Source organism: Musca vetustissima, unplaced genomic scaffold (genome assembly GCF_032173495.1).
Source record: "Musca vetustissima isolate MV318-11 ecotype Yass unplaced genomic scaffold, APGP_CSIRO_Mvet_v1 utg19330, whole genome shotgun sequence".
Classification (NCBI taxonomy): Eukaryota; Metazoa; Arthropoda; class Insecta; order Diptera; family Muscidae; genus Musca; species Musca vetustissima.
This window is the reverse complement of record NW_026882625.1, coordinates 269,931-295,324: the sequence shown is the minus strand read 5'-3', so window position 1 is coordinate 295,324 and position 25,394 is coordinate 269,931. Positions and strand designations below refer to the sequence as shown.

Genomic DNA, 25,394 nt, shown 5'->3' with positions numbered 1-25,394 from the left:
GTCTCTAAAGATCAATAATCAGCTGTCTCTATAGATCAGCTGATGACTACATCTGTACATCAATTGGGGGCTGTATCTAAAAATCAGCCAATGGCCGTCTCCATAGATCATCTGATGAATGTATCTATAAATCAGCTGATGACTGTCATTATGAGTAAGCTGAAGGCTGTATGTTCACATCAGATAACAGCTGCCTCTATGCCACAGCTAACGACTGTCTCTCCAGATCAACTGCAGACTGTTTCCATGGTTTCCATGATAAGCTGTTTTTGCAAACAACTGATTGCTGATGGCGGACCTCTATAGACCAGCTGATGACTGTCTTGGTGTATCAGCTGATGGCTAAATCTATAGAAAAGCCGATGACTGTACCTATAAATCAGCTGATGGCTGTATCGACCAAGTTGTGGCTGTCTCTATAGATCAGCTAATTGCTGCAATCAGCTGATAGGTGTATTTATAGATCAGCTGAAAGCTGATACCATCCTTCTCATCTAAATATACAGTCTTGAGTTAATAGTTCAACTCAAGACTGTATATTTAGATGAGAAGGATGGTATCTCCATATAGGAGCAGGAGTGAGTCTCTTTAGATTAGCAAACGGGACTCTCTGTAGATGAGTTGAAGGGTTTTGTAGTTCATCCAAGTGGCGGCTGTCTCTAGAGATCAGCTGATAGCTGCAATCAGCTGATCGATGTCTTTAAAGATCCACTGAAGGCTGTCTTTATAAATCAGATCAATGCTGTATATTTCGATGAAAATGAGTGGTCTCAATATAGGAGCAGGAGTAAGTCTCTATAGATTTGTAAACGAGGCATTCTGTAGACAATTTGAAGGGTGTTGAAGTCCAAACAAGATAAAGAACATCATCCATTTTTCTATAAGAAACAAAATGTTGTCATTAAGCATGAATCGGAAATTCTCCGAATCACAAATCTAAAAATTTAATGTTTCCCAAGTAACAAAAAAATTGTTCCAAAGAAATTTCTAATTAAATTTTGTCCACTTGTCCAAGTGTGGCAGTCCAGATTGTCTAGGAGTAGATTTTCACAGAAACAATATGAACTAAAGAAGTCCAGCAGACCATTTGAGCTGGGCGAAAAATAAGCAAAAAAAAAAAAACATTTTGCACTGGTTCGAGAGTAGCTGATGTCCATTTCAAAAGTATTGGATTTCGGTTTTTTTTATTTGTTGAATGTCTACAGCATATTCAGAAGTTCTTATATCGAAGCTTTGTTCGTTTTTTTGCACTTCTTTTACAAGTTTCCGATTTCTTTCATTTGTAATGAATAGAAGAACGAAAAAATAAAAAGAAGTGAGGAAAAAAAACACAATTCAGCACAAAATAAAAAAATAAATTCTAGACTGCTGGGATTAGACGGAATTATATTTCTCTCGCCCTGACATATGTTCGGCTGGCGAATATATGAATATGAATGGATGGAAGGGGGATTTTTCTTATTTTTTTTCTTATAACAGTACTTTAGTTGGCTGGAGCCAATTCCATAATGCGAATAATAATAATATTTTCCATTATTTTGCTACGTGATTGCCTCCACACCAGAATGCTGCAGAGTAGGATTGCTGGTGAAGGGGCGACGAGGGGTTAGACAAAAACTAAATCATTTGTTGATTATTATTCGAAATCTTTGCCATGCAATGGGGTTCAGAATTTATTGGAAATTCTTTTTTCCTTCCTTTTTTGCAAAACACCAACAGTGGAAATCGAATCGAGAATTCTTGTTTTTTTTTTCTATTCGCTTTCCATTTGTTCTGCCAATTGCTGGAACAATGTTTCGAATGAGGTGTGATAAATTGAAGAAGTTGCACAACACCATCGTTCGTACATACATACATACATCATTTACCGTTAAATTACATTTAAGCAGAAGAAGAAGAAAAAATCTGAAAAACATCGGGAACTAATTGAAGGCAATCTCACACGCAACAGGCTGAGGTAATCGAAGTGGGATAGGGGAATGTCGGTATGGAATTTTAGAAATTGAATGGAAAATGTTTCTTGAGAACATTTGTCATTAGGCCTTCTACAAATAGAATCAATAAATATGAATCATATTTTACCTTTACATATAGCTGGATACTATTATGGATCCAATAGTCCTTATTCTGCGATTTCTTACCTGAAAAGAAAAAAAGAAAATAATATTAAAATATTCAAGAAATAAGAGCTGGATACAGCTGAGGTTTGTATCTATCGATCAGCTGATGGCTGACTGTATTGATCAGCTGTGGCCGCATTAATTACGCAAACCACCTCGTGCCTGCCCTCTTTGAGAGCAATTCGTGTGAAAAAAGCGTAAAAAAGGTTCTTCGACCCTGCTCTGAACACAAGTTAATGGCTGTCACTTAAAATCAGCTGATAGCGATCTCTACAGATTATTGCGTCTCCGTCGATCATCTGATAGTTGTCTTTAAAGATCAGCTGATGGCGGTTGTCTATCGGGAGGGATTTTTATAAGAGTGGCGTATGAAGTTTTTTATAGACATAGTACGGAAGTCTTTATAGCTGGAGTCTTTATAGGCAGGCCGAAGGAGGCTCTATGCGAGCTGATGGCAGGGAGAGTTGAAGGAGCCTTTTTAGGCGAGCTGAAGCTGGGAGCCTTTATAGGCGAGCTGAAGCAGGGAGCCTTTATAGGCGAGCTGAAGCAGGGAGCCTTTATAGGCGAGCTGAAGCAGGGAGCCTTTATAGGCGAGCTGAAGCAGGGAGCCTTTATAGGCGAGCTGAAGCAGGGAGCCTTTATAGGCGAGCTGAAGCAGGGAGCCTTTATAGGCGAGCTGAAGCAGGGAGCCTTTATAGGCGAGCTGAAGCAGGGAGCCTTTATAGGCGAGCTGAAGCAGGGAGCCTTTATAGGCGAGCTGAAGCAGGGAGCCTTTATAGGCGAGCTGAAGCAGGGAGCCTTTATAGGCGAGCTGAAGCAGGGAGCCTTTATAGGCGAGCTGAAGCAGGGAGCCTTTATAGGCGAGCTGAAGCAGGGAGCCTTTATAGGCGAGCTGAAGCAGGGAGCCTTTATAGGCGAGCTGAAGCAGGGAGCCTTTATATGCGAGCTGAAGCAGGGAGCCTTTATAGGCGAGCTGAAGCAGGGAGCCTTTATAGGCGAGCTGAAGCAGGGAGCCTTTATAGGCGAGCTGAAGCAGGGAGCCTTTATAGGCGAGCTGAAGCAGGGAGCCTTTATAGGCGAGCTGAAGCAGGGAGCCTTTATAGGCGAGCTGAAGCAGGGAGCCTTTATAGGCGAGCTGAAGCAGGGAGCCTTTATAGGCGAGCTGAAGCAGGGAGCCTTTATAGGCGAGCTGAAGCAGGGAGCCTTTATAGGCGAGCTGAAGCAGGGAGCCTTTATAGGCGAGCTGAAGCAGGGAGCCTTTATAGGCGAGCTGAAGCAGGGAGCCTTTATAGGCGAGCTGAAGCAGGGAGCCTTTATAGGCGAGCTGAAGCAGGGAGCCTTTATAGGCGAGCTGAAGCAGGGAGCCTTTATAGGCGAGCTGAAGCAGGGAGCCTTTATAGGCGAGCTGAAGCAGGGAGCCTTTATAGGCGAGCTGAAGCAGGGAGCCTTTATAGGCGAGCTGAAGGGAACCTTTATAGGCGAGCTGAAGGGAGCCTTTATAGGCGAGCTGAAGGGAGCCTTTATAGGCGAGCTGAAGGGAGCCTTTATAGGCGAGCTGAAGCAGGGAGCCTTTATAGGCGAGCTGAAGCAGGGAGCCTTTATAGGCGAGCTGAAGCAGGGAGCCTTTATAGGCGAGCTGAAGCAGGGAGCCTTTATAGGCGAGCTGAAGCAGGGAGCCTTTATAGGCGAGCTGAAGCAGGGAGCCTTTATAGGCGAGCTGAAGCAGGAGCCTTTATAGGCGAGCTGAAGCAGGAGCCTTTATAGGCGAGCTGAAGCAGGAGCCTTTATAGGCGAGCTGAAGCAGGAGCCTTTATAGGCGAGCTGAAGCAGGTTTTATAGGCGAGCTGAAGCAGGGAGCCTTTATAGGCGAGCTGAAGCAGGGAGCCTTTATAGGCGAGCTGAAGCAGGGAGCCTTTATAGGCGAGCTGAAGCAGGGAGCCTTTATAGGCGAGCTGAAGCAGGGAGCCTTTATAGGCGAGCTGAAGCAGGGAGCCTTTATAGGCGAGCTGAAGCAGGGAGCCTTTATAGGCGAGCTGAAGCAGGGAGCCTTTATAGGCGAGCTGAAGCAGGGAGCCTTTATAGGCGAGCTGAAGCAGGGAGCCTTTATAGGCGAGCTGAAGCAGGGAGCCTTTATAGGCGAGCTGAAGCAGGGAGCCTTTATAGGCGAGCTGAAGCAGGGAGCCTTTATAGGCGAGCTGAAGCAGGGAGCCTTTATAGGCGAGCTGAAGCAGGGAGCCTTTATAGGCGAGCTGAAGCAGGGAGCCTTTATAGGTGAGTTGAAGGGAGCCTTTATAGGCGAGCTGAAGGGAGCCTTTATAGGCGAGCTGAAGGGAGCCTTTATAGGCGAGCTGAAGGGAGCCTTTATAGGCGAGCTGAAGGGAGCCTTTATAGGCGAGCTGAAGGGAGCCTTTATAGGCGAGCTCAAGGGAGCCTTTATATGCGAGCTGAAGGCAGGCTTTATAGGGAGACTGAATAGTCCTCATGCTGGCTTATAGAGACACAGCCTCCTCCTTATTTAGACAGGACCGCCTTCAGGTGGGCTTATCCTGGCCTATAGAGACACAGCCTTCAGGCCTGCCTATCATCCTGGCCGAATAGCATTCACGCTGGCTTATAGAAACAGGAAGAGGTTCAGGCGCGTTTATAGAGATACTACCTTCAGGCTGCTCTATAGGGGCTGTGCGGCCTTCAGTCTGTCTGTATTGATATCTTCCTGTTCGTCTACAGATACCCCCTTCAGCTTATCTATGGAAACCCACTTTAGTTCCTCGATAAAGACATTTTAGTTCATCTAGAAGAATCATTTCAGCGAATTTATAGTAGCGACTCCCTTCATCTTTTCTACAGTAGAGAATGCCTTCAGTTCGCCTATAGTAGAGATTCCTTCCAGCTCGTTTATAGTAGCTACTACCTTCAGATCGTCTTTCTAGAGATATAGCCTTCAGATTGGTCTATGGGGACTGTACACCCTTTGAAACTGTGCCTCTATAGTCAGCTATCAACTGAAGTATAAAATAGCTTTCAGCAGTTCTACAGGAGCAACCTTCAGCTGGTTTATAGAGGCATCTTCAGGTTATCTATAGAGCCAGCTTTCAGCTTTTCCGTACAGACTTTCTTCAGTGCGTCCATAAAGATACCCTTCATCTAACTTATCGAACTCACTTCATCTTATACAAAAAAAATTATCTTCCACATTTTACCAAATTTTACTACGAACACAGTCCCCCTTAAAATTACCGGAAAATTTTACTACGTACAAATTTCCCCCCATTGACTGCATTTTGACCATTGAATACTCAAATCAATTGTTCTCTCCAACATGCCCAAAAAGAGCGCACCTTTTTCATGCTTATACCCAGTAGACAGGGAAGCAAAGCAAACCTGCATACCACATATCTATACACCTATATATCTGCATACGCATTCATGCATGCCTGCATCGTAAACATCGACATCATCATCATCAAATGGGTAGTATTCTCGTATACTAGACAACTTGCAACGTGTGCATTCAACCGCAGCAATTACAGGTATGTGACGTCATATTGGCAATGGCTCTGCTGCTGCTGTGGTCTATCGAATGCCGGCAATGGCCAGTCGAACATAACTGAACTGCTGGCTCTATTCAAAGCCGAGGTGATGCAGAACTATTATTGCAATATCTGCAACCAGTAAGAGAGGAAGGCATTTTGAATGGAATCGACCGGAGAAAAAACTAGAACTATCTCACGCCCAAAATGCAATGCAATGCAGTAATGCTGAATACGACGTCATCGTCATTGCGAATGCAACAAAAGGTACAAATTGACACACAACAAAGGTAGAAAAAACTTAAATTTTCACAGCATAGAAATTCCAAAGTTGTCTCCCGTTTTTGGAGTTCGGAGACAAAATGCATTGTTGGCGTGCCAAAAAAAAAATAAATCGTGTGTGTGTGTGAACTGGAGGAGGGAAATTTACAACTTCTAAATGAGAACACAAACAAAAAGCAAAGGCTGGAAAATAGTAAGCGAATAAAAGAAGCAACGAGATCATACTACACAACTAACGTTTGACAGAAAAATACTATTAAAAACTATAAATACATTGTTGTAAAGGCTTTTGGGAGAGTTGCCAAATTTTATGATTTTTGTGTGTGTGTGGATTTTTAAATGTGGGACAATGAGGCTGATATGGTGACAATAAATTGTGCAGGGCAGGAATTGTTGGATTTTTTGGAATTTTATTTTAAAGGTCAATGACTTGTAACATCTTCTGCCAGAGTCTCTTTGGATTACAAAGGAAGAAATGAAGGGAGAAACAAGAAATAAATAGAATAGATTGTCATAAACACTTCATTTAGCCTATCTAAGAAGACTACTACTAGCTCAGCTTCAGGCTCCTTTCAGTTCGTCTATGAAGACTCCCTTCAGTTTATCTATGAAGACTTGCAGCTCGTCTATGAGGGCTCCCTTCAGCTCGACCACAAAGAATCCCTTCAGCTCGTCCATAAAGACACCCTTCAGCCCTGCATTAATTCGTCTCTATGGAATCCATTCAGCCCCGCTTGACCTTGTCAATAAAGGCTATCTTCAGCTTGTCTGCCAAGACTCACTTCAACTGGTCTATAGCAAGCCACTTTAGTTCATCAATAAAGACACTACGGCTCACCTATATGACTCTACTACCAATCCCTGACTTTGTAGCTTGTAGAGAACCCCTTGAGGGAGCTCGTCTATAAATACTCCCTTCTAGTCGTCTACAGAGACCTCAGTCACTTTGTGTGTGGAAGGTCCCTACATTTGGTCTATAAAAACACTCTTGGGCTCGCCTGTAGAGACTCCCTCAAGCCCATCTATAAATTCTTCCTTTAGATTGTATATAAAAAATTGCTTCAGGACATCTATAAAGACTCCTCTTGGACCTTGTACAGATAATCCCTTCGACTCTTCTATAGGAGAAACTCCCTTCAGCTCGTCTATAAGGTCTTTCTCCACCTCCATAGTGTATAGTAGCGATTCCCCTGTTTGAGGAAGAGAGACTCCCTTCAGTTCGTCTATAGAAGCGATTCCCTTCAGCTTGTCTGTGGTCGCGACTCCCTCCATTGGAAGTAGATACTCCTTTCAGCCCATCTGTTGTAGCGACTCACTTCAACTTGTCTATAGAAGAGACTCCTTCCAATTCATCTATAATACAAACTACATTCAGCTTGCCTATAGTAGAGACTCCCATCAGTTCGTTTACTAGAGACTCATTTTAGCTCATCTATATGCTAAAAGGAATCTCAAGCCTCCAGGACTCCTTCAAGTTCTTATATAGTAGAAACTCCTTCCAGTTCGTTTATAGTAGCGTCTCCTTTCCGCTTATTTATAGTAGAGACTCTCTCTAGCTTGTATATAGTAGAGAATCCTTCCACCTCGTTCATAGTAGAGACCCTCTCTAGCTTGTATATCGTAGAAACTCCCTTCAGCTTGTCTATAGTAGAGACTCCTTCCAACTTGTCTATAGTAGGGACTGCCTTTAGCTTGTCTGTAGTAGAATCTCCCTTCAACTTGTCAATAGTAAAGACTACCTTCAGTTCGTTTATATTAGCGACTCCCTTCACCTCATCTATAGTAGCAACTCCTTTGAGCACATCTATAGTAGGGACTACATTCATCTCATCTATGGTAGAGACCTTCAGGTTATCTATAGTAGAGACTCCTTTCAATTTATCTTAATTAGAGACTCCTTTCATTCCAGGCGTGCCCATACTAGGGACTTCTTCAAGTTCTTATATAGTAGAGACTCCTTCAAGTTCGTTTATAGTAGCGACTCCTTCAAGTTCTTTTATAGTAGCGACTCCCTTCAGCTTATTTATTTATCGTAGAGACTCCCTTCAGCTTGTCTGTAGTAGAGATTCCTTCCAGCTTGTCTATAGTAGGGACTGTCTTTAGCTTGTCTATAGTAGAGCCTCCCTTTAACTTATCAATAGTAAAGACTACCTTCAGTTCGTTTATAGTAGCGACTCCCTTCACCTCATCTATAGTAGCGGCTCCCTTCAGCATATCTATAGTAGGGATTACATTCATCTCATCTATGGTAGAGACTCCTTTCAGTTCATTTGAAAAGTGTCTTTTGAAATAAGCCCATCTATAGTGAAGGCTTCTTTCAGGTCAACCATAGTAGACTCCCTTGAAGTAATCTATAGTAGAGACTCCCTTCACCTCATCTATAGTAGAGACTCCTTTGTGCACATCTATAGTAGGGACTACAATCTCCTTTTAATTTTTCTTAAGTAGATACTCCTTTCAATTTATCTTAAGTAGAGTCTTCTTTCAGTCCATCTATAGTAGCTATTCCCTTCTACTTTTCTATAGGAGGGTCTCGTTCCAGCTAATCTACAGTAGAGACCCCTTTCAGTCCATCTATAGAATAGACTAATTTTAGCTCATCTATAGTAGACGACTTCTTTCAGATCATCTATAGTACAGTTTTCCCCATCAGTTCGTCTATAGTAGATGCTTCTGTAAACTACTCTATAGTGGAGACTCCTTCAGCTCTTCTATAGTAGCGACTACCTTCAGCTTGTTTATAGTAGAGACTCTCTCTAGCTTGTATATAGTAGAGTCTCCTTCCACCTCGTTCATAGTAGAGATCCTCTCTAGCTTGTATATCGTAGAGACTCCTTCCAGCTTGTCTATAGTAGGGACTGCCTTTAGCATGCCTGTAGTAGAGTCTCCCTTTAACTTATCAATAGTATAGACTACCTTCAGTTCGTTTATAGTAGCGACTCCCTTCACCTCATCTATAGTAGCGACTCCTTTGAGCACATCTATAGTAGGACACTACATTCATCTCATCTATGGTAGAGACCTTCAGCATATCTATAGTAGAGACTGCTTTCAATTTATCTTAAGTAGAGACTCCTTTCAGTCCATCTATAGTAGATACTCCCTTCTACTTGTCTATAGGATAGTCTCGTTCCAGCTAATCTACAGTAGAGACCCCTTTCAGTCCCTCTATAGTATAGACTAATTTTAGCCCATCTATAGTAGACTTATTTCAGATAATCTTTAGTAGAGTTTTCCCCAACAGTTCGTCTATAGTAGATGCTCCTGTAAACTACTCTATAATGGAGACTCCTTCAGCTCGTCTATTGTAGAGACTCCCTTCAGCTCATCTATTGTAGAGACTCCCTTTAGCTCTTCTATAGTAGCGACTCCCTTCAGTTTGCCTACAGTAGAGACTCCTTTAAGGTCATCTATAGTAGAGACTCGCATCAATTCGATTTTAGTAAGGACTCCCTTCAGCTCTTCTATAGTAGCGACTCCCTTCAGTTCGCCTACAGTAGAGACTCCTTTCAGGTAATCTATAGTAGAGACTCCCATCAATATAGTGGAGACAATCTTCTATTCATCTATAGCAGAGACTCCTTTCAGCACATCTAAAGTAGACACCTTTTAGTCCGTCTACAGTAGCGACTCCTTTCAGTTCGTCTATAGTTGCGACTTCCTTCAGCGTGTCTGTAGTACAGACTGCCTTCGGTTCATCTATAATAGAGACTCCTTACAGCTCCTTTGTGCTAGCGATTCCCTTCCTCTTGTCTATATTAGAGACTCCTTTCAATTAGTGCATAGTAGTAACTCCTTCCAGCTTGTTTACAGTAGAGACTCCCTTCAGCCCATCTACAGTAGAAACTTCATTCAGTTCGTCTATAGTAGCGATTCCCTTCAATTTGTCTATAGTAAAGACTCCCTTCAGCCCAACTAGAGTAGACTCCCCGCAGCAGCTCATCTATAGTAGAGACTCCTTTCAGCCCATCTATAGTAGAGATTCCCTCCATCTTGTTTATAGTAACGACTTTTCTTAGCCCATCTATATTAGAGACTCCTTCCAGCTCGTCTGAGGGAATCTACAGAGAACTCCTCCATGTCAGATTAATGAGACAGCCTGTGGGTATTCTACAAAGACCCCCTCCAGAATTTTAGAAATATGAAGCTCCCCTCTGTTTACACTTCGAAAGATTTTCTTCGAAAGATTTTCTCATATAAACACTCATCGCCATTTTCTAATTTTCGTTATCGATTCTCAAGTAAATAAACCTAATTTTGACATTTTATTCGGCAAGCGGATCATCATCTTTGTTTATCTAAAGAATATATCCTACTGGGGGGGAAAGAACATGGAATGCACAAACGTTATTACACCCTCACACAAAAAAAAAGTTTGCAATGTATGGCATGCCTCCGTTCTGCTTCTATGTTGCAAGTTGCAAGTAAAAAACTCGAAGACCAAAAAACAACCACAACAACTATTACTGCAGCGTCGAATTCTTGCAGTTACTGCAACGTTAGTCATTTGCAACTTCAACTGCAACTACAATGTGCAACGCGGTTGAGTAGTGTTGCATGCTTTCAAAAAAAAGCAACAACAAAAAATCAAAAAAAAGCATTCCATTGTTGTTGGCCAAGTTGTTGTTGTTGCTGTTATCTTTCCGTACGGAGCAAAAGAAGAAAAATATGTTGCAGCAAAAAAACAACAAAAAGAGGTTGCAAGTACATATGTGTGTGAGTCTCTTGTGTTGCAGTTTATGCGACCGACCGATTTGTTTGATTTCAAACTAAAAATAGAATAAGCGATTTTTCTCAACAGAACAACAACAACAATGACGAAATTGTTGTTGTTTTTTTGAGTAGGGAATACGAAAGAATGAATGAAAGAAACGCGCTAAAAGAAGAACAAATAAAACTGTGGAGCTGTGGAATTTTCTGCCGAACGGTGTAACGGTTGACGAGGTAGAGGGTGGAGGAGTGTAGATGTTGGTTGTGATGGTGGTGGAATTGCAACATATGTCGGTAGATGTTGGCAAGCAACGAGTAGCAAATAAGACAAGATTCATTGAAGCGACACAGTGGTGGAAAATTTAAAAATATATATTTTGGTGCCTCAACCAGCTGTGAGGCTTCCACTAGCTGGTCTATTATGACGACCAACATTACGTAAAGATTTTCTTCAGTTCGTCTTTAAAGATTGCTTCAACACACCCTTCAGCCTTTCTATAAAGGCTGCCACCAGACCCTTCAGCTCGTCTATAAAGCCCCCTAAATGTCGTCTATAGTAGCGACTGCCTTCAGCTTGTCTATGGTAGAGACTCCTTTCAGTCCATCTATAGTAGAGACTCCTCTCAGCTTATCTACAGTAGTTCGTCTTTAGTAGTGACTCCCTTCAGCTTCGCTATAGTAGAGAAACCCTTCGGTTAGTCCATAGCAGCGAATACCTTCAGTTCGTATATAAAGACTATCATCAGCTCATAAATTATATAGACTCCATTCAGCTCATCTTTAGTAGAGACTCCCTACAGATTGTCTACAGTCACGATTCCTTTCAGCCCATCTATAGTAAAGACTCTTTTCAGCTCGTCTATAATATTAGTTCTCTCTAGCTCGCCTATAGTAGAGACTCCCTTCAATAAGTCTTTAGTAGAGACTCCTTTCAGCCCATCTATAGTAGAGACCCCTTTATGTTGTCTATAGAAGAGACTCCCTTCAGTTTGTCTATAGTAGAGACCCCTTCATGTTGTTTATAGTAGATACTCCCTTCAGTTCATCAATAGTAGAGACTACCTTCAGCCCATCTAAAGTAGACACCTTTCAGCTCATCGAAAGTAGCGACTTCCTTCAGCCCAACTATAGTAGAGACTCCCTTCAGACCATCTATAGTAGAAACTCCCTTCAGTTGGTCTGTAGAAGAGACTCCTTTCAGTTCGTCTATAATAAAGACTCCTTTCAAATCATTTATAGTAGAGACTCCCTCCATCTCATCTATAGTAGAGACTCCTTTCAGCCCATCTATAGTAGAGACCCTTTCCATCTCGTTTATAGTAGCGACTCCCTTCAGTTCATCTATAATAGAGACCCCCCAGCTCCTCTGTGGTGATCTACAAAGATCCCCTCCATATCAGATTTATGAGACTCCCTATGGGTATTCTACAAAAACCTCCTCCATATTAGAGATATGAGGCTCCCCTCTGTTTATACTTCGAAAGATTTTCTCATATAAACACTCATCGCTATTTTCTAATTTTCGTTCATCAATAGTAGAGACTACCTTCAGCCCATCTAAAGTAGCCACCTTTCAGCTCATCTAAAGTAGCAACTTCCTTCAGCCCAACTATAGTAGCGATTCCCTTCAGCTCATCTATAGTAGCGATTCCCTTCAGTTCGTCTATAATAGAGACTCCATTCAGCCCAACTATAGTAGAGACTCCTTTCAGCTTGTCTGTAGTACAGACTCCCTCCAGGCAAACTATAGTAGAGACTCTTTTCAGTCCAGCTATAGTAGAGACTCCTTTCAGCTCATATATAATTGAGGCTCATTTCAGCCCATCTATTGTAGCGACTCCCTTCAGTTCGTCTTTGGTAGAGACTCCAACCAGTTCCTCTAAAGAAATCTACAGATGTCGCCCTTCAGCTTGTCTATAGTGCTGACTCCTTTCAGTTCATCTATAGTTGAGACTCCCTTCAGCTTGTATTTAGTAGATACTGCTTTGATCTTTTCCATAGTGGCTGCTTTGGGCTTATCTATAGCCGAGACATCTTTCAGCTTATCATAGTAGACACTAATCTTCAGTTCGTCTATAGTAGAGATTCCCTTTTAGCACATCTATAGTAGAGACTCCTTTCAGCTCGTCTACAGTAGAAGTTCCTTTCAGATCATTTATACTATCTTGAGTTCGTCTATAGTAGAGACTCTCACCAGCTTATCTATAGACCATAGTAGAGACTTCTTTCAGTTCATCTGTAGTAGAGACTCCCTTCAGCCCATATATAGTAGAGACCAGCAACGTACTCAGGATTTCATTTCGGGGGGGGCCCGGTAGTACAAAATGGAAAAATTCGCTGCTGCGAACATAAATTTTCTGTGAATAAAATTCATTTCGGGGGGGCCCGGGCCCCCCGGGCCGCCCCCTTGCGTACGTCCCTGGTAGAGACTCATTTCGACCAATCTATAGTAGACTCCCTTCGGCCCATTTATAGTGGATATTCCTTCCAGCCCATCTGAGGTAGAGTCTCCTTGAAACTCATATTTTTTGACACCCTTTAAATCGTCTATAAAGTCCAACCATGAAGACCCCCTTCCAGCCCGTCTAAAAAATTTCCATTCAGATATGCTTCAGCTTGTCTAGAGACTCCTAGCTCGCCTATAAAGGCTCCCTGCTTCAGCTCGCCTATAAAGGCTCCTTGCTTCAGCTCGCCTATAAAGGCTCCCTGCTTCAGTTCGCCTATAAAGGCTCCCTGCTTCAGCTCGCCTATATAGGCTCCCTGCTTCAGCTCGCCTATAAAGGCTCCCTGCTTCAGCTCGCCTATAAAGGCTCCCTGCTTCAGCTCGCCTATAAAGGCTCCCTGCTTCAGCTCGCCTATAAAGGCTCCCTGCTTCAGCTCGCCTATAAAGGCTCCCTGCTTCAGCTTGCCTATAAAGGCTGCCTGCTTCAGCTCGCCTATAAAGGCTCCCTGCTTCAGCTCGCCTATAAAGGCTACTTTCAGCTCTTCCATAAAAACTCCTTTCTGCTCGCCTATAAAGACTCCCTTCACCTCATCTATAGCAACTCCCTTCATCTTGTCTATAAACTCCTCCTTTCTGCTCGCCTATAAAGACTCCCTTCACCTCATCTATAGCAACTCCCTTCATCTTGTCTATAGCGACTCGCTTCACTACTTCATAAAAAACTTCCTCCAAATTCTTCTATAAACTCTCCCTTCAGTTCATATCTCCTCCTCAATGATTCCCTTCCATTTTATGATCTACAAAACCAAAGTACTTGTCGCCGGTATCTTCTCCCTCATTTAAATGCCACCACCACCTGCACTAATGCAACCAAACACAACAACAAAAGCATACACTGCAACTTCCAGCTAACATCCACATCCGCATTACCATAACACTTGTTACTACAAAAAAATTCAAGTAGAAGTGGTGGTGGCAGTGGTGTTTCCTCCACCATGCCATGGCAGAATAGCAGCACCATCACAGACCAAATTTCATTTTTATTTTTAAATACAAAAATAGAAGCAAAAATACAAAAAATTTTTATCACCACAGACAGGTGTGTGTATCTGCAGTTGGGTGTAGTGAAAAAAGAAACAAAAAAATCGAAAAAATCCAACCAAAATAAAAATTAAGGTGAATCGTCGTCGTGGTCTTGCCTAGATATTCTGCAAATAAAATATACCAAGGTAGACGACGACGCACACGGCTCACACACACCTTAACTAAGGCACTCATCAGTCCCATTGGCAATTTCATAAATATTTGCTTATAAATTTTGTGTGAGTCTGTCCGTCCGTCTGTCAATGATAAGACAATAATCTCTCTCTTTAACAAATGCTCGAAAATTGTTGATAGGAAAAGCAAATTTCGGGTTTTTTTTCGTTTCGGGTGGGAGGGTAGGTAATTGTTTGGAAAAAGATTTAGTGAATTGTTATTGATTTGTCAGTAATTGGGGCGGGATAATGGATATTAGTATAATATTTTAGAGAGAGATCTAGAAACATTAAAGTGGTATTAGAGGTGTGTTTCGAAATTGGTAATAGCAATTACAATTATGTCTATTTTTTTTATCGAGGTTATTTTACATATTGCTATTGATATGGGATGGGGGAGGGGTTTACTTCGAAAGCCTCCGTATCTATTTTTGCTAATTAAGCAATACTTATTTTAAGACAAATATTCGTATAGTACATTTGCGATACAGTCGAACTTCCAAAGGTTCTATTCAGCTCGTCTATAAAGACTTCCTCCACCCGGGTTATAAAGACTCCCTTCAGATCTTCTATAAAGACTTTCCGCTTCTCGTCTTCCTTTGGGTGATCTATAAAGCCGCCACTTAAGTCATATTTGTAGATGACTCTATCCTGCTCGTCTACACTCCAGGATGTCTATAAAGTCTGCCTTCATGGCATCTAAATGACTCCTTAATATCCATCTCCTCCATCATCTATAGTAGAAACTGACTTTAGTTCGTCTATAGTAGAGACTCCCTTCAGGTTGTCTAAAGTTGAGAATCCCTTCATTTCGTCTTTAGTAGCGACTCCCTTCAGTTCATCTATAGTAGAGACTCCTTTCGGCTCATTCATAGTAGAGAATCCCTACAGTTCGTCTTTAGTAAAGGCTTCTTTTAGCTCATCCATAGTAGAAACTCCTTTCAAATTATCTATAGTAGATATTCCTTTCATGCTATCTACAGTAGTGACTCTTTTCATTTCGTCTATAGTAAAGACTCCTTTCAACTCATCTTTAGGAGAGACTCCCTTTAGCTAATCAATATTAGCGACTCACTTTAGATTATAAAAACTCCCTCTAGGTGGTCTATAAAAACGACGTCCAACCCAGCTATAAAGAAGCCCCACAGATCGCATCCCATCAGCTCCTCTATAAAGCCTCCCTCCGTCTTGGCTATGAAGACTCTCATCAGGCTACCTTTAGTTCGTCTATAAGATCTTCCTCCAGCACGTCTATAAAGGCTTTCTCCAAGTGGTTGTAAAGCCACCCTTCAGTTCGTAAGGAAATATTCCGCATATAAAGACTCGAAGTGTAAATATCAGGTCATACCTCACCAATTATAGACTTCCATGGCGTAAAATGAACAAAAAAAAAAAAACATTCTTCCAATTGGGGAATGTGAGCCCTAAATTCTACAAAACCTGAAAGATCTGTTGTGAAAGGATTTCTCTAAAGCAACGTCTGGTAAATTCTCTGATATCTAGCCAAATGGCTTTCCATGATTATGAAATGCATAAGTGAGTGAAAGTATCTCTGAAAGATCCCACTGCTATCCGAACATCAGAAGAATTGGGTAGTACTCTGAAGCAATGACTGGTGAATTCTCTGATCTGTATCCAATTGACTTTCTTATGATTATGAAATGTACGTTTAGATAAATCGGAGCAGGTCTGTCATCAGGTTATCTCATTTGCAGACCCGAAGAAGACACAATGAATTGTGTTATCCTCCTCTTTCACTCTACACAATATTGTGCCATCAATTTGATCGTCCTGCTCCGAACAACTAAATTACTGTTAATTCTGTTGGGACTTCAATTTAATTAAGTTAGGACTTAATTCGCATATTCGACCTACGAACAGCTGCATTTATGCCCATGTACCTGAAATACCCCTCTGCTACCCGAACCTACAGAAGGATTGGGTATTTCTCCAAAGAAACTACAGGCGAATTTTCTGAACTCCAGGCATGGTTATGAAATGATGGAACATATATTGAGGTTGTCTGACACTTTTTTTTAGCAATCGATATGCTCGACAAGCTCCGTAATTCTACGAGGAGTTATTTTAGCCAAAATAACTATCAATTCTATCAGAAAAATTAATTGAAACATTTCATATGGGGCTATTCCAAATCTTGGACCAATAAGTGCGGTACCTATGTCAATAAAAAAATTTCAAACCTCGAGCTTTAGAGATTTCAACCGACAGACATTGGAAAGATTGTTCTAGGTATTGCAAGAGGAAAGACCAATTTAATCCATTTCATGGGGGACATCCTACCCCTTTTTTTGGTTTCAAAAAATCGGGCACCATAACTCAAAAATATTAATTCAATTGGTTTCAAAATTTTAACACGGACCAACATAGCTATCAATCGGAGAAGATCACTATTTTCCAGTTTGGTTTGTGGTCGAAAGTATGTGATTTTCCAAAAATCTAATTTCAAATAATTCAAACTCATCCTTAATGCATTAGAATTTTCAAAATTCAAATTTTCCAGAAAGCGGGAATGGGAGTCTTCTAAAATCCACATTAAAAATACTAGTTTATTTATTCCGGCAAATAACTTCTCAGCATCTAATATTGGCAATTTTGCGCATCTGCCTATTTTTATATTTGCCACCTTTCAAAGTGCCCTATTTTTAAGCTCTACGAAAAAAATATTATAACAGGTCAAGAATAAAAAATATCATTCGGACATATCACCTCTTCCGCATCTCCCTCCTAATAGACCTAATTTGCAATTCACATTATTCAAGGTTAATACTTTTTTTGTTCTGCATAGCAGGGGACAGGATATTGTTATTTAATTCAAGGTTAATTTTTCTCGGGATATTATGTGTATTTTTTCCCCTTCAATCAGAATGGCAAACACATGGGGAAAATTAGGTTTTGTTTTGCCAACGAACACAACACAAAAAAACATTATGTTTTTGTAATGTATACTACAATGATTTTCCCAAACAAAAACAACAACAAAAGCAAAACAGAAGAAAATTTGGGCGCGTCCTTTATGTACTAGTAAAAAACATACAAGGATGTTAAAGTGTAAAGTAAAACGAAAAATAAGAAATACTATTTAACGGCAGAAACATATTCTGAGAGAGAGAGAGCGAGAAATGAAAAATAAGAATACAACAGAGAATAGCAATGAGAGGTGGCTAAGCATCCTTCAGAGATAATAATAACAACAACAAAGACAACGATGTAAAAAAATGTCCTTCAGCAAAATGTGGGTGTTGTTTACACGACGACAACGAACGGCAACAACAATGATGATAATGATGAAAAGAAGTACAACAGTAAAAAGAAAAAACAACAAGTACTTAAATTTCCTGCTCCCACTTGCTGCTCAAAATAAGAAAAAAATAAGAGTTCTCAGTTTTGAGATATGAAAGAAAAAAATATTCACCACTTAAAATATTTTCAGATTCTTTTTTTCAGGTCATTTATGCCGTGATATTTTTTTAAGACAAATCACAAATCGAAAATAAACAAAACCACAAACCAACAACAACACCACAAAGAACAAAATACTATCGAAATACGTAAAGGAAGTCTTCTGTCTGGCGGGAGGGATAACTTCATAATTAGTATCATTAACAATTGGCAAACTTCATTATTGTGCTCATTTGCTTTTGCTTCCACACATTCATTCAGTCTCCCTCCACTCTCTCCTCTATCTCTCTCATGCAAAGGAAGTCTGCTGTCTGTGGGGATAATTTCATTATTATTGTTTTCCATACATATTATCATGCACAATTGGCAAGCTTCATTGTGCCCATTGCATGTTCTCTTTCTTATTTTACAAATAAATCACAATACTGCTTGCTCGAGCATCCTGTGGCCAAATATGGTACAATTGCAACAACAAAATACTATCAAACGTAAAGGAAGTCGGTCTTCGGTCTGGTGAGATAACTTCATTATGATTATTATTACTCTCATCATTACAACGACCATACAATTGGCAAACTTCATTAGGCTCCTTTGGATACTCTCCCTGACACTCTCTCACACTTTATTTTATTTTATTTTTATTTTATCACTTAATCACAACACAGCTTGCCCGAGCAGTCTGATTTACTATTATTTCTATGCCTTTACCACCCCTTCCCCGCTCTCAACGTAACCCCAAAAGGTAAAGGAAGTCTTCTGTCTGTGGAGATAACTCACCATTATTACTATTTTTGTTTTTTATACTCATCGTCATTAACGGCAAACTTCATTGTGCTCATTAGCATACTCTCTCTCTCTCACACATTTTATTTATTTTTTATTTTAACAATTAATCACAACACTGCTTGCCCGAGCAGCGGCACAATTTGATTTACTATATTTTTCTGTCTCCCTCTTCCCCTACAAACCAACAACAACACCAACAAATACTATCAAACGTAAAGGAAGGCTTCTGTCTGGTGGGGATAACATCATTATTATTGTTTTCCATACTCATCATCATGAACAGCCAGGCATACAATTGGCAAACTTCATTGTGCTCATTCGCATACTTTGTCTCCACTATCTCTCTCTCCCTTTCACTGTTTCGTGTTTTTATTTGATTTTGTTATTATAACAATTAATCACAAGACTGCTTGCCCGTGCAAAATTTAATTCTATTTCTCCCCCAACCCAAAAAACCAACAACAACACCAAAAAATACTATCAAACGAGTTTCGTCTCTCTCTTGGGAGAGTTGCGCTATTTTTAATTTTGTAACAAGCGTACTTTTTGTTCACAAAAGGTGCTACTAAATGCGGCACAATTGCAAAACAATTTGATTTACTATATCTATATTTAAAGGAAGTCTTCTGTCTGGTGGGGATAATTGTCTTCCATACTCATCATCATGAACGGCCAGCCATACAATTGGCAAACTTCATTGTGCTCATTTGTAGTCTCCACTCTCTCTCTCCCTTTCACTGTCTCATCGTGTTTTTGTTTGATTTTGTTATTTTAACAATTAACCACAACACAGCTTGATGCCAAATGTGCTCATTTGTAGGAAGTCCCCTGTCTACTAGGGATAACATCATTATTATTTGCTTCCCATACTCATCATCATGAACAACCAGGCATACAATTGGCATTGTGCTCTCTCCCTCCCTCTCTCTCTCCCCATTTCCCTGTCTCATCGTGTTTTTATTTGATTTTGTTATTTTAACAATTAAAAACACAACACAGTTTGCCCGAGCAGCCTGCCAAATATGGCACAATTGCAACACAACAAATTCATTTACTCTATTTCTGTGTCTCTTTCCCCACCCCCTCCCCCTACACACAACTCTTCCACCAACAACAAACATAACCAAATTGTGAGGCAATAAAATGTCAACAGCAAATATTATTAATATTCAATAAGAAAACCAAAGATGAGGCATCATTAATAACAGAGCACAACCCAGAGAGAGAGAGCGCAAGCAAGCAAAGTGTCTGTTCAAATGAGATAAGAGGGAAATCATCTGCCATGCACAAACAACAATGTCAGAAAATGTCACCGCCTAATATAATGGGCACACAGGTGTAATAATATTTATTGAAATGAGAGCAGCCTTCAGTCATACAACCAAAAAAGAAAGAAAAAACAACTACAAAAACACCAACTACTCAACATAAATAAACATGATTATTTTTTTAACAAAATACCATATTGTAGTTGTTGTTTTTGTAATTATTAGATATCTCCTCACATTGCAAAACTCACCTTCTTTTTTTATTGTTATTGGAATTTCTATCCTTTCTTACTGGATTCGTTCGTTTGCTGGCTAACTGGCTGGCTAGGTTGTTTTGGTCGTTTGTCGTCTGGATCTTTCTCTCTTTTTGCGGCCAGGCCTTTTTCTTGTTGTTGTTATTGTGGTATTTTTCTTGTTCACTCGTTGGATGTTGTTTTGTTTGTATTTAATATTTTTCTTTGCTTAACACTTTGCACTGGCTTTGCTATCTTCTTGGATACACTTCTTATTACTTCTTTCTTATAGGTGGCTGCTGCTGCCTGGGTTTGCTCAACATGAAAGAAGATAGAGAGAAGACGAAACACAAAAAATAATAAAAATCACAACACACACTCGTTTACTACGAACTTTTATTTTGCCTTTTATTTGTTTCAGCAATATTTTTGTTTTATTTCTTTTTTCCTTCTATTTCGTTTGATTTTTTTTCTTTATTTGTTTCTCAAAATATTTTTCATCATCTTGTCGACGAACACATTAAAACGCATATTTGACAACATACATATACATATATGTACCGCACACACAGCCACACAATCTCTCGTACACTTTACACAATTTTTTCCATCATATTACACACAGAGACATAACAAAAATTCCTGCTTTTTTCGCATTTCTTTTTCACTTGATATTCGTCGTTTTTTTTCTTCTCTTCAATTTCAAATAAGCCACTTTTCATAAATTTCCCATTGTTTTACGGTTAAAAGTATTTGCCTAAACCATTCTCTGGCCACAGCACTTTCGTTTAGTGCATAATTTTGTTGCAAATTTGTTTGTTTTGTATGCTTATTTTTCTACTTTTTTTTTGTATAAATATTCCGTCTTTCAGTTCCGTCGTTTTGTCGTTCGCACACACAGAAAAAAATTTCGTCTCTTTTTGGTGCAGGGATTTGTTGATCGACTATCGTTTAATCGATTTATCGATTTGTTGTGTTGCGAACATTACCACAGGTAGGAACAAAAAAGTACGAAAAGGTTCCTAAAATTCTACAAATGATAATAAATCATATTTATCGAGAAACATTGGCCAATATTTAGACCAGTTATTTGCATAAATAATATATGTTATAATTTAAGCGTAAATGTATTCACAAATAATAAAAAAATCTACTTTTTGTTTTGGTACGTTTATATCATTTCGTACCTTTTGTGAACAAAAAGTACGCTTATTACAAAATTAAAAAATAGCGCAACTCTAATTACTCTCTCAAGAGAGAGAAACTCTCAACACCGATCCCGATCCCGACAAATATAAAACCACGCGAAGAGGAGAAAATCGAAATGTCGTTTTTTAGGCTAGGGTTATGTAGATCGACTTTTGGCCATTTAATAGCAAAAGGAGAAAAAAATCGAATTTTTAGTTGCTATATCGATTTATGTCTATTAAAAAAATAGAAATGACGTTAAATTCGAACGGTTTTTTTTGTTCACCGAAATAAGGCGAAACACAGTGGGAATAAAGTAAAAGTCGTTGGGATTTACACATGCAACTTTTGTAAGCAGTTGAATGTGTAAACTCTTGGGGAAATAAAGAGAGATGAGAAACTTACAGAAAGATATAAGAAGGTAAGATTGGAATAATGTCGATGGCTATAAATATCAGACAGAAGATATATTACGTGTCAAGGTTGTACTTTCCCAACCACTTTAGGTTTATAATTATTCTGTAGATTAGAGCATTTTCGGTTGTTGAGAAGAAGATAAGACTCGTTGGAAAATGAGCACCCACTTGTCTGTGGCGCTGGAAAGTGACACAGAAGATGCTCAATTGTCTCCTCTTCATCAACGCAGAGTCTACAGTAATCAATTGCATCAAGATCCCATTTACTAGTAAAGGCCCTGATAGTACAATGACCAGTAATGTTCCTGTCATTACTCTTATTTCAGCTTTGCTCAGGTTCTACAGTGTGTGCGTTCTTTTGGCAGACAGAGTCGGCCAAATGGATCTTAACACTTTTCACCTAGGTTCGTTGTGCCAAAGTTCATAGGCTCTTTCGTCGAAGAACGCCTCAAAGTTCCGGTAAAGATGACATATGGGTAGTTTGATTGAGTCATCAATTGCTAGATCTGTGAATTGAGATCCTCGTCTAGCTAGTTAGTCTGCTCTTTCATTACCCAAGATGTCACGGTGTCCTGGTACCCAACACAGCCGATAGCTGTAAGTAAGTTCTTCCAAAGCTGTTCTACACTTGAGGACGGCCTCAGATTTGATATAACAAGATTTGATGGCTTTAAGAGCCGCTTGACTATCCACGAAGATAGTCACCGGTTCAACGATCTCTACATCTGGACTTTTTATCAATTTCTCTGCCTTCCAAATCGCGAAGATTTCAGCTTGGAAAACACTACAGTTGCAATCCAGCTTGTAGGTTAACTCAAGGCCTAGCCTTACACAGTAGGCGACCGCCCCTGTACCTTCTTCCATCTTTTGATCCGTCTGTATGGAATGCCAGACCGTCCAGGGTTACTTCGGTTCCAGTCGTCTCTACTAGGAATAACGACATCTACATCGTCAAATCTCAGGATGGTGATATATAGTCGCTTAGTTTTACGCGTTTGTCCAATGCCATACCTGGCTCGTTCAAGATACGACCATGCCCAAAGGTACAACTTCACCAGAGGTTTTGCTCATACAGCCTTAGGGCGCTACTCACTGCCTGAAACTTAATTCTGAGGCCCAGAGGCCTAAAATTCAGCATTGCGTTCAGATCTGCTTGTGGCGTACTCCTCCTGGCTCCTGTAATTAAAATCGAGGCGGTTCTTTGTACCTTATCTAACTTACTGGATGTCGACCTGTGGCGCAGACAGTTCCACCACACAAGAAAACCATATGATAGGATGGGCCTTACCACGGTGTTATACAACCAGTGTTTAGTAGATGGTTTTATCTCCCAGCTTTTCCCAATGGAATTCTTGCATGCATAGAGTGCAATAAGCCCTCTCTTCGCAGGTTCCTCAGCGCTCCTATTCCATCGTAGTTGACAGTCCAGGATTGTGCCGAGGTACTTTGCTTCGGGAGATAGATGAAGTTGCACTCCATCCAGTGTTGGTGGAGCAAAAACGCCGAGCTTACGCATCCTAGTGAACATTACCAGTTCCGTCTTTGTTGGATTTCCACCAAGGCCGTTCGCCCTGGCCCAACGCGACAGCGTCAGTAAGGCTCTTAATTACCAATAGGCATAGCAACGGCCCAGTCCCGCCCAATCTTCGTTACTTTTCGGGGGTTAGCAGCATTTTCCAAATGAAAAGCCACAAATTTGGCATTTTAGTGTATATTGGAAAGTTTATAGGGGTATGAGGACTTGTACTGATACATTGATGCAGAAACAGAAGGACCTTTCTCCTAACTAAAATATGAAAATATATGCAACTGAAGTCTACACCAATCGATATTGCATTGAAACGAAACATTTGAAAGACCAGTGCATCAAATCGGCATATTTACTTAAAATCAAAAAAAAAAGCTCCAGGAATTGTAAATAGTCGCAGTAAAAAAGTTTCCGGACTTATTGTGGTTAATATATATAAAAAATATCCTCCTTGTCGTTCTATATTAAATCCCTTTCTCAATTTGAGAAATATACAATATAACGAAAAATACCAATTACCTTTTTATTATGTCATGGAAAAAATTATTGGTCTGTTCCGGAACCTGCAAGAATGTACAATTTTTTACTACAATAAAATTTGTTTCTTTATTACATCGAAGAAAATAGTAACAAGTGAAAAAGCGTTATGTTCGGTCGGGCCAAACTTTGGATACCCTCTACCATAGATATACTGACAGATATTTGAAATGAAAATATAGTCAACATTTTTAATGAAAACCCCAAAGCGTGGACTGATACTAACTAATAACGCATGGTGGAATATACAATCCTCAAAATTCTGCAAGGATTGTATATTAATGACCAACATATGTCATATATATATATATATATATATATGACCAACATATGTCAATTTTGAACCCAATATTTTTGTTTTGTGTCTCAATTCTTTCCTTCGGGAGGTATAATTATATGGGGGAGGTGCCTAAATGCTGGACGATATATTTCATTGTCGTCAGGTTCGAGCTTATTTTTAATACGATTTCCTTAGAAAGCGGAATGATTACAACCGATGGCTAAATCGTCTTAGAATTCCATAATTTGTAGGGTAAAACTGACTATTTCTAGTAACGACTATCCCCTACTATGGTAGAATACGCCTATATCGACGCCTCCGAACCATAGTATGCTAAGTCTGAAATGTGAGTTTTTCAGTAAAAGCTTTCAAAGTATGGATGTTTTTTTTTTATCGTACGTGCCATGCGATTAAAGTCGACTTAGGATACTATGGTTCGGAGGCGTCGATATGGGGACAACTCCTAAACACGGAACTAATCAGCTAACTATTTTAATATAAGAAGGGAGTTATATGGGAACTACCCCTAAAAGGTGGCGAATATTAATAATTTTTCGTAGGACGATTTGTTACCTATGCGACTAGCAAATTACACGAATTCGGTTGAAAAACGCGCTTAAGAACCCCAAATGGTCCTATATTTATAATTTTTAGTGGAGAAATATCGTACCCAATAAGAACTCATTGTACCAAATTTCAGCGAATTCGGTCTAAAAGCGCGCTTAAAAAAATCAAAATACATATCGTAAATTGGGGGTACCGTTCTATAGGGGTCACCAGAAAATATATTATTTATTTATATTTATAATATCGGTCCCCAAAACACCGAAAATGGGTCGGTACCCTTATATGGGGTCTATGCCTAAACGTCGTCCGATATAGCACATCTTCGAACTTGATTTTCCTGCAGAAAAAAGACAGTTCTATGCAAAATTTCAGAAGATAGCGTGATTACAACAGATGGACGGACATGGCTAGATCGTCTTAGAATTTTACCCTGATCAAGAATATATATATATATATACTTTATAGGGTCGGAAATGAATATTTCGATGTGTTACAAACGTAATGACAAAATTAATATACCCTCCATACTACCATCCATAAAAATTAGTAAATTTTTGAGTTCGGGAACAGACCATATAAAGGGAACAATCGAAAATTTGTATACGGTTAATTGAAGTTTCTTGCATATTGAGAAACAAATCACATAATTTTCGGAGTTTCGCGTGGCCAATAATCATAAACTACACGAACACGGTTCCGGCGATGCCAACTACTCACCTAAACTCGTGTGGACAACGACAAAACTGGTAAATTATTTATCTACAAACATCCAGAGCCATCTAGTGATGCATAGATAATATTATTTATGTTTGTTATTTCATTCTCTGAAT

General features: G+C 39.9%; 1 protein-coding gene across 1 annotated transcript in view; it reads right to left on the bottom strand.

Moving 5' to 3' along the window:
* LOC133329208 (large ribosomal subunit protein mL44) overlaps positions 1-24,469 on the bottom strand; it is a 121,505-nt gene extending 97,036 nt beyond the window's left edge. Inside the window, exon 1 of the mRNA XM_061537700.1 lies at positions 24,459-24,469. The gene's annotated coding sequence lies outside the window, so the exon portion shown is untranslated. The remainder of the gene's footprint in view (positions 1-24,458) is intronic.
* Positions 24,470-25,394: the final 925 nt, after the last annotated feature.